The sequence below is a fragment of the Hyperolius riggenbachi genome, chromosome 10 (assembly GCF_040937935.1).
Source record: "Hyperolius riggenbachi isolate aHypRig1 chromosome 10, aHypRig1.pri, whole genome shotgun sequence".
Classification (NCBI taxonomy): domain Eukaryota; kingdom Metazoa; phylum Chordata; class Amphibia; order Anura; family Hyperoliidae; genus Hyperolius; species Hyperolius riggenbachi.
In genome coordinates, this window is record NC_090655.1 from 287,258,777 (window position 1) to 287,269,476 (window position 10,700).

Sequence of the window (10,700 nt, forward strand, 5' to 3'; positions counted from 1 at the left end):
TTGTCGTTCCACTTCTCACATGTACACCACTTTGTATTGGTCTTTCACGTGGAATTTGAATACAATTGATTCATGTTTGTGGCAGTAATGTGACAAAATGTGGAAAACTTCAAGGGGGCCGAATACTTTTGCAAGCCACTGTATATAAGTCTCTTGTATGGCAATTACTGCAAGGGTGATGATCAGGATAGTGACAGGTGTACTATGACCTCCTCTGTAACAAAGTATGTCCACCCCGACCTCTGCCCTGCCCAATATATAACAAGTATGTCCACCCCGACCTCTGCTCTGCCCAATATATAACAAGTATGTCCACCCCGACCTCTGCTGTGCCCAATATATAACAAGTATGTCCACCCCGACCTCTGCTCTGCCCAATATATAACAAGTATGCCCACCCCGACCTCTGCCCTGCCCAATATATAACAAGTATGACCACCCCGGCCTCTGCTCCGCCCAATATATAACAAGTATGTCCACCCCGACCTCTGCTGTGCCCAATATACAACAAGTATGTCCGCCCCGGCCTCTGCCCTGCCCAATATATAACAAGTATGTCCACCCCGACCACTGCTCTGCCCAATATATAACAAGTATGTACACCCCGACCTCTGCCCTGCCCAATATATAACAAGTATGTCCACCCCAACCTCTTCTCTGCCCAATATATAACAAGTATGTCCACCCCGACCTCTGCTCTGCACAATACATAACAAGTATGTCCACCCCGACCTCTGCTCTGCCCAATATATAACAAGTATGACCACCCGACCTCTGCTCTGCCCAATATATAACAAGTATCTCCACCCCGACCTCTGCTCTGCCCAATATATAACAAGTATGACCACCCCGACCTCTGCCCTGCCCAATATATAACAAGCATGTCCACCCCGACATCTGCTCTGCCCAATATATAACAAGTATGTCCACCCCGACCTCTGCTCTGCCCAATATATAACAAGCATGTCCACCCCGACCTCTGCTCTGCCCAATATATAACAAGTATGTCCACCCCGACATCTGCTCTGCCCAATATATAACAAGCATGCCCACCCCGACCTCTGCTCTGCCCAATATACAATATATAACAAGTATGTCCACCCCGACCTCTGCTCTGCCCAATATATAACAAGTATGACCCCCCCGACCTCTGCTCTGCCCAATATATAACAAGTATGCCCCCCCGACCTCTGCTCTGCCCAATATATAACATGTGCGTCCACCCCGGCCTCTGCTCCGCCCAATATATAACAAGTATGCCCACCCCGACCTCTGCTCTGCCCAATATATAACAAGTGTGTCCACCCCGACCTCTGCTCTGCCCAATATATAACAAGTATGTCCACCCCGACTTCTGCTCTGCCCAATATATAACAAGTATGTCCACCCCGACCTCTGCTCTGCCCAATATATAACAAGTATGTCCACCCCGACCTCTGCTCTGCCCAATATATAAAAAGTATGACCACCCCGTCCTCTGCTCTGCCCAATATATAACAAGTATGCCCCCCCGACCTCTGCTCTGCCCAATATATAACAAGAATGTCCACCCCGACCTCTGCTCTGCCCAATATATAACAAGTATGTCCACCCCAACCTCTGCTCTGCCCAATATACAACAAGTATGACCACCCCGACCTCTGCCCTGCCCAATATATAACAAGTATGTCCACCCCGACCTCTGCTCTGCTGCCCAACATATAACAAGTATGTCCACCCCGACTTCTGCTCTGCCCAATATACAACAAGTATGTCCATCCCAACCTCTGCCCTGCCCAATATATAACAAGAATGTCCACCCCAACCTCTGCCCTGCCCAATATATAACAAGTATGTCCACCCCGACCTCTGCTCTGCCCAATATATAACAAGTATGTCCACCCCGACCTCTGCTCTGCCCAATATATAACAAGTATGTCCACCCCGACCTCTGCTCTGCCCAATATATAACAAGTATGTCCACCCCGACCTCTGCTCTGCCCAATATATAACAAGTATGACCACCCCGACCTCTGCTCTGCCCAATATATAACAAGCATGTCCACCCCGACCTCTGCTCTGCCCAATATATAACAAGTCTGTGCACCAGAGCAGACGTGTGTTGGGGAGCTCCTGTCGAGATCCAGAGAGCAGCATAACCGGCTTATACCTAGCCCAGTTCTGTGCTTGGTTTTGGGCTTGGAGACTCCTGAGGTCCCTGCTTAGGCCTTGGCCTGCAGGGGCCCTCTCTACACTAGCCAGCTGCTTCCAGCAATGGAGCAGCTGGCTCATGCCCCCCCTGACCTGTCGTACCTAGGGGCAGGGGGGAATATCCGTGAAGCGGTTTACAGAGATGTTGTGGCGGATGTGGTGGCCTGGAATAAGGCAATGTGCTATCATTCACATTTGTGTGACCAACTGGAAATGCAGCTAAAGGAACGGATCAGTCGATTTGGAGTGAGATGGAGACCGGAGTTCCTTCAAACAGATCCGGTGACTGCAGAACTGCAAAGAAAGGTGAACGAACAGCAAAAAGTGGTGGTGGAGCTGGAGGAGAAAGGTGGACCCTTTCGGGAGACCTACCGAAATGCTACCCGGTTCCGTCAGCAAGCAACAAAACAGGCTATGGAGAGAGCAATCCCTGCACCTGATGTGAGAGCTGAGGCATCCCAAAAACTCCAAACCGTGAGTCCTGCGGAAAGGGTGGAGGGTAATCCCTGTGAAAACCCGTGTGGGCCGGTGGAGGAGATGGAGGTGACCCTGAGAAGTGCGGAGGGAGCTGGGGCCAGTGAAGTGCAGCAGAATGATCCAGCTGTGTCTGAAAACCCCATCGCTCAACCCCCTGGTGTGGTGCCTACTGCTGTGAAAGCTGATGGAGATGGAGGTGTTCCTGCTGTGTGCAAAGTCCAGGATGCTGATGTTACCCAAATGAAAGATGTGGAGGAGAAGCCTGTGCAGTCTGATGTGCTTACTGTGGATGGAAGGAGCCCTGACAGTGAAAGCTGTGATGTCCCTGTATGTCCAGATGTGCCCCCAGCAGCCCCTGCAGAACTACAGCCCTGTACAGATAATATGGGTGAAGTGCCTGTATGTCCAGATGTGCCCCCAGCAGCCCCTACAGAACTACAGCCCTGTACAGAGAGTATGGGGGAAGTGCCTGGCGCTGAGGAGGAAACAAAGGAGGAGATCCGTGCATCGCTCCCTAGAGCAGCAAAGAAAAGGAGATGGGGGTACAAACTTACAGTACAGAAGAAACATGGCGCCCGCAAGCAGCCCTGCGCTCCACAACCGTCTACTGTGGAGAGCACGAGGGCTGGACCAGCAGGGAAGCGCCTGGCGAAAACCGGAAGTGACGTCACCGGAAGTGGTAAAACCGGAAGTGACGTCACCGGAAGTAAGGTACTGTGCGTCCCTGCTGCCATGAATGCTGGAACTAGCAGCAGCAGCAGCAGCAATGTCACTGGAGCTGGCAGCAGTGGGGGAGGTGATGTACTGAAGGAATCATGTGAGCCTGGCAGCGGAGGTAAGAGGCAGTGTGCTGCAGGTCACATGGATTCACCTGTAAAGGGGAATGATAGCGCTGTGCTGCCCCCTACTGGTGACAAAACTGAAATAGCTGTGCAAATTGAAAAACAGTCCATTTCCAGGGACAAAAATGTAGATAATACATGTAATGTTACTGATGTGGAAAGCGATATTCTGGTAGATAAGAATAATGAATGTGGTGATCCTCTTGTGGAGTCTGGTGGGAGTCGGGGGTCAGGATTGGCCACAGCTGCTGTCAACCTTGAATTTACCACTGTGGACACCATTTTTGGTGACGTACAGACTGTAGCTGTAAAAAGGTCGGTGCTGATTCCTGACTCTACTGGCACAGATGTTTCTCTTGTGGTACCTGATTCACCCGGCAAAGCACTATCATCTCAGCATGAAAGGAAAAATGATTTTTTGCACGAAAAAGTAATTGGTGATTTCATAGCTGGCAGCAGGCGGTATGTTTTTGAACCAGAGGTGTTGTATGTACTAGAAGCTAAAACCTGCAAAACTGTTGATTTTTTTTCTTTACCAGATAATGTTGACCTAAGCAAAATTACCTCAGTAGGACTGGGTGACTCTAGTTTAGGCATCCAGGCGGATTTCAAAACAACCGATCTCAGATTTTTAATCAGAAATGAAGTTCTTTTCTGTTATGACATCAATGGTAATGAAATCCTTATGGAGATTATTAATGGGGTAGGGGAATGTCATCCGTCTATAAAGCAGGCAGCTTCCTCTTCCATCCCTAGTGTAGCCTCCATTACGAGAGGTGGGAAAGCTACGGTACCTGTCGTGGTACCTAAGTTACCGGTCAACAAACCCGTCTCGTATGCCCGGGTGGCGGGGGGTGGGGTGGGAGGTGGTGTTGCAGGTGGTAAGAGAGTGCCCGCTCCCTTGGAACAGGGGGAGGATGCATCCGTGTTGGGGGGAAGGAGGAATGTGGTCCGTTTGAAATGGATTGGGGAGTCCCGGATCCCGGGAAAGCAGGACTTCGTCCGCCTTCTCCTTGACACGGGTGTAAAGGCCCAGGACATTTATGCGATCATTGCACCTGGTGACCCCCCTGAGTACTACGACGTTAGCTTTCTGACTTCAGGGGGGCAAGAGTTTTTCATGGAAGAGAAGGATAGAAGGAGAGCAGAGTGGAAAAATTTTTGTTGCATCGTATGTGTCTCGGCAACCCCTGGAGAGGAAAGCTACCGTCGTAGTGTACAATGAGTCCATCCCAGTACAAGACGTTATCCTCTGGCTCTCTCACTATGTAGATGTGGTGTCCCGTCCCCAGAGGATCCTGGATGACCTGGGTATCTGGTGGGGCGGTTATGAGATCCCGATAAAAATGAGATATAAAAATGGAGTATATTGTCACGTGCCCAGATCTGCTCTGATCGGGAGAGACAAGATCTCAGTTTTCTACCCGGGTCAGCCTAGGGTCTGCAACCGTTGTGGGGGGAGGGGACACTACAGCTATGGCTGTAAGCAGCCCCGGTGTGGACTTTGGCAGGAGTTTGGGCATGACGCGAAGGATTGTAAAAACATTAAATGTAATTTGTGCCACAGCTTTGGCCATCCATACAGTGTGTGCCCAAACTCCTGGGAAAACCTTCCTGCCGCAGTGAAGGAGGCCTTGTTGGTAAAGATGGAAGAGGAGGGAGTACAGTCGTATGCCCTTAACCTTCCCATTGTGCAGTCCTCTCAGTCTGTCTCCCCTGTCACCCTTCCCGATGTGTCAAATCCTGTGTCTGAACCTATTGTAAACCCAACGACTGTGCTCCCCCCTGAAACGGCGTCTGCTGATGGGGCCTCCGAGGAACTGTGGCATACGGTGAAGAGGGCCAGGGGGAGAGGTCGTGCTGGGAATGTGAGGAGGGGAGCGGGCACTCTCTCCCAGAATTTGTCCGAGGCTGAAGGCCCAAAAAGGAAAGCCACTGATATCCCTCATCCTGGGTCTCACATGGGTCCCAGGGAAAAGGGACCTAAGAAAAATTCATCTCACAGAGATGGTGAGGGGCCATTGCCCCAATCAACTCCGAAACTTGGGCCTAGTTCCAAAACTTCTTCCCCTTCTTCAACTGATCCCCCTGAAACCTCTCCCTTACCTCCCCCTCCTGTTAAACCTTCCCCTCCTGTTCCACCCCCCGTCCCTCCTGATGAACTTTCCGTCCCCGGTCCTTTGTCAGATCCCCCTGGTCCAATATCACCTTCTGAAACATCTCTGGTTCCTCCCTCAACAGAGAGAGAGCCGTTGATGTCTGTCGAGTGGGAAGATTTACCGGCAGATGAACTATTATATTTGGAAAACAGACTTAAGTATGTAAAAAAGCATAAACCGAAAACCTTGAAGGAAAGACGGTTGCAAAAACAGTATGAGACCGCTGTTAAAAGACAAGGCATTCATTTGTCTAACAGATTCAATGCTTTGAATAGTGAACAAGCAGATCCGCCCTCTGAGGAGGGTATGGACACATCAGATTCTGGGCAGAAGAATACATCCTAATGTTGTCTCTGTCTTGTGTTTTTCTATTTTTTTTTGTCCTTAGTGAAGTAAGTTGGAGGGATTCTACCTTAAACACTCAAATGGCTGTTTCCCCACCATTGAAACTGGCAACCATTAATGTTTCCAGTATAAAATCAGTAAGAGCTCGTAAACTAGCCTTATTTTTTCTCAGTGAGTTTGATGCTGACATTTTGTTTTTGCAGGAGACTAGGCTCACCTCTTTGGCCGATATCCATCTGGCCAAGAGGGACTGGAGGTCCGGTCCGAGTTTTTGGTCTCTTGCGGCTGAGCCTTACAGTGGTGTGGCGGTGCTTTTTACTGGTATGGTAACTTGCCGGCGAGTGGTTGAGGTGGAGATGGGGAGATGTCTGGTCCTAGACGTCGCTGTGAGGGGGCAAGACCTCAGATTAATTAATATCTATGCACCCCAGTCGGCCTGGGAGAGGAAGTGCCTCTTTACAGCGATCAGGCCTTTCCTTTTTACGACCCAGCCGGTAGTGTTTGGTGGTGATTTCAACACCATTGTTAGGGTTATGGACAGGAGTGGTACCAACACTCAGCTGGGTTCTGACAGCAAATTTCTTAATAGGATAGTTAGTGAGGCTGGTCTGGTGGATGTTCACGTTCGACATTCACCAGGCCTCACTGGGTACACCTTTCGTAGATTAGATAGTCAGAGTAGGATAGACAGGTTTTTTGTTACAGAGCGTTTCACTGCCACGGCCCCTAGGGTACAGGCAGTGGAATTCTCGGATCACTGTATTCTATCGGTGGACCTGAATGTTTCAGATGCTGCTCCCAGAGGTAGGGGTATCTGGAGACTAAATTCGTCTATGCTACTGGAAGAGAGTGTAAGACAATCTGTTGAGGAATTTTTTCAGGCACAGATTACCATACTGGACTGCTTTGACAACAGGTCGGAGTGGTGGGAGGTAGTCAAAAGACGTGTTGTTGCTCTTTTCAAGAACCTAGCCAGGAAAAGACAAATTGGTAAATATGTTGCTTACCAACGATTGAGGAAAAGGCTTGAAGTTCTTGTTTCGGAAGGCGGAGATCATGGGGAAATCTCTGAGGTCAAGGCTCAACTTAGGCAGCAACAGTATGACCGTCTGTCCTCTCTGTGTTTGGAGAGGGATTATGGCAAATACCACTCGCCTGATCCCTATCTGAATTGCAGACAAGGTGCAGCCCTTAAAACGGTCAGTGGTCTCAGGGATGGATCGGGTTCAGTGGCAAAGTCCAGGCTTGGAATCCTATCCGTCGCTAGAAGTTTTTATGTTGATCTGCTTGGGGAAAAGCCAATTGACCAAGCAAAGATGGAAAGCTTTTTGGTCTCAACTCCAGGTCTGGGTGATGCAGATGCTTCTGACATATGTCTGACAGAAGAGATCACCACTGAAGAAGTAGTGAGAGCTATTGATAGTCTCACACCCAAAAAGACACCTGGTCCAGATGGGTTGACGGCCGAGTTTTACGGGGCTTTCAAGTCATTTCTGGCACCACAATTGGCAGAGCTCTTTAATCAATGTCTTGCTGAGGGTGAGTTACCACCATCCATGAGACAGTCAGCGGTGATCCTTTTGTCAAAAGGCAAAGATCCTGAGATAATTGAGAACTGGCGCCCCATCAGTCTTCTCAACATCGACAGGAAGATTCTGGCAAAAATTTTGTTCTGGCGATTGTCTCAGGCGACATGTGTGCTTTCTCGCCACCAGCACTGCTCGATTTCAGGAAAAAGTACTTTCTCAGCACTTTTGGCTGTCCGGGAAGTCCTGGAACGTTGCAGGGCTGAGGGCTGGGGAAAGTATTTGCTGGCACTGGATCAGTCTAAAGCCTTTGATCGGGTCAACCATAAGTACCTATGGAGGCTACTTTGTGTGTACGGCCTACAGGGAGGTTCTGTTGATTGGATTCGTACTTTGTACAAAGGGGCAGAGAGTTTCATGCTTATTAATGGCTGGGTTGGTGAACCTTTTGAAGTAAGTTCTGGTGTGCGTCAGGGTTGTCCGCTGAGCTCCCTCCTGTACGTATTTGCTATCGATCCTTTCGTGAGAAGGTTGGAGGGCGGTGCGCTCAGTGGAGTTCCTGTGGGCATCCCTGGTGTCTCACCCTTCAGGGTTGTGGCCTATGCTGATGATGTGACTGTGGTGATCTCTAAGGCAGAGGAAGCAGAGGTGGTAGTCTCGGAGATTGCCGAGTACTCAGAAGCATCAGGCTCACAAGTCAATCCAGACAAGTGTGAAATTTTCTGGATGGGGAATGATGGAGAGAGCTTTGTACTTCCTGGCTCCTTTCCCGTGCCCCAGCCGAAAATCAAGATTCTTGGCATCGAATTTGGACCTGGTGACTATGGTCATCAAAATTGGGTTAGTAGGCTGAATGATGTCAGCACCAAAGTAGCACGATGGAAAGGTTGGAAATTGACCTTTAGGGAAAGGGTGGACCTGATCAAGAGCCATCTGGTTCCAATCCTCTTATATGTCAGCTATGTTGCAGTTTTGCCTCAATCTCTGTATGCAAGGATCTGTGATCTGTTTTTCCAGATGCTCTGGGGAAATAGATTAAACATCATGCGTAGAAGCATCACCTACAGAGCCAGGCGGGAGGGTGGCATAGACATGGTCAACCCAATTGTTTTCTTTACTCTGATTTTTATTAAACACAATCTTGGTAATATGTTTGCAGAGAACCCACCTGACTGGGTAGGCATCTTTCGGACCTGGTTTGGGACTTACCTCAAGAGTTGGGAAAGTGGTGGTCCAGTGAAGAGACTGGCATCACATCGTGACTATCTTCCGACCTATGTTGTTATGTGCTTGAGAAAATTAAGGCAGTGGGGATTGACTGTGGAGGATATCAAATCGGTCGAGAGGCGTGTCCTTACGATCCGGGTGGTAGACTCATACTTTCATGAGCCACTGTACCTGAGAGATTGCCCAAGCGTAAAATTGGAGGAGGGTTTGCGACTTCTTAATTCACCGCGGATTCCAAATAAATTGTGGGATATTGCTTGGCTCTCTTTTCATGGCAAGCTTTACGTTAGAAGTAATGTTAAGTGCTTGAAGGTGGAAGCACGTGGATGTCCTCGTGAGGAGTGTGGTGGTGTTGAGGAATCCATGGACCACTTTCTACTTCATTGTCCTTTTAACGTTGAAGTGTATAAACAGGTGGGAGGAAGCCTAGGTATTCCCTTTCTGGAGCGTCTAAGTTACGCAGAGTGGGCGTATGGAGCATTCAGACACCACCAGGGTTTTGATTTATGCACCTTATACTTAGTCAGCTTAGTTGTTAGGCAGCACACATGGTTGGCACGGTGTCAGGTACCACTTAGGCATAAAACCATTCCTGTTCAGGTGGTGGTAGGCAATATTCTGGGTGAGGTATCTAGGATCCGGGACTTGGAGAGGCGTAGTTTGGGCAGAGGTGCCTGGGTCCTTGCGTGGCAGAACATCAGGCCTCCTTAGCCTATCTCCGTCTCTTATGGGTGAGCTTTCTGTTTCTTATCACCCTTTTCAGTTTTTTTGGGGTTTTTTTTCATACATTTTTTGATGATTGGCCGCAGACATAATTAGTGGAGTTATCCCTCCAACTAACTTATGGGTGTCTTTGTTTGTCCTGTGTTGATTTTGATATGTTTGTCTTTGTTTACCCCTCCTGCATAAATGGCAGAATGAGTGGTTGTTGTTTCTGGTGATTGTCACTTGTTGGGTGTAGGTGATGGATTCATGTTTCCTGTTGTCCTGCCTGGTTTTGAATGTAGATTGAATGAGTATTCTTCTGCTCAGGGAGTTTGTGATGTGGATAATTCATCAGCTTGTGTAAATAGTATTGTTGCTAATACATTATGTATAGGATATACAATGTATATATCGATTATGTATGTTTTGCTTTTGTGATCCTTGATCACGAATATCATTATTATTTATTGTATTGTATATTTTGTATATATTTTTTCAATAAAAATCAATATATAACAAGTATGTCCGCCCCGACCTCTGCTCTGCCCAATATATAACATGTATGTCCACCCCGACCTCTGCTCTGCCCGATATATAACAAGTATGTCCACCCCGACCTCTGCTCTGCCCAATATATAACAAGTATGTCCACCCCGACCTCTGATCTGCCCAATATATAACAAGTATGTCCACCCCGACCTCTGCTCTGCCCAATATATAACAAGTATGTCCACCCCGACCTCTGCCCTGCACAATATATAACAAGTATGTCCACCCCGACCTCTACTCTGCCCAATATATAACAAGTATGTCCACCCCGACCTCTGATCTGCCCAATATATAACAAGTATGTCCACCCCGACCTCTGATCTGCCCAATATATAACAAGTATGTCCACCCCGACCTCTGCTCTGCCCAATATATAACAAGTATGTCCACCCCGACCTCTGCTCTGCCCAATATATAACAAGTATGTCCACCCCAACCTCTGCTCTGCCCAATATATAACAAGTATGTCCACCCCGACCTCTGCTCTGCCCAATATATAACAAGTATGACCACCCCGACCTCTGCTCTGCCCAATATATAACAAGTATGTCCACCCTGACCTCTGCTCTGCCCAATATATAACAAGTATGACCACCCCGACCTCTGCTCTGCCCAATATATAACAAGTATATCCACCCCGACCTCTGCTCTGCCCAATATATAACAAGTATGTCCACCCC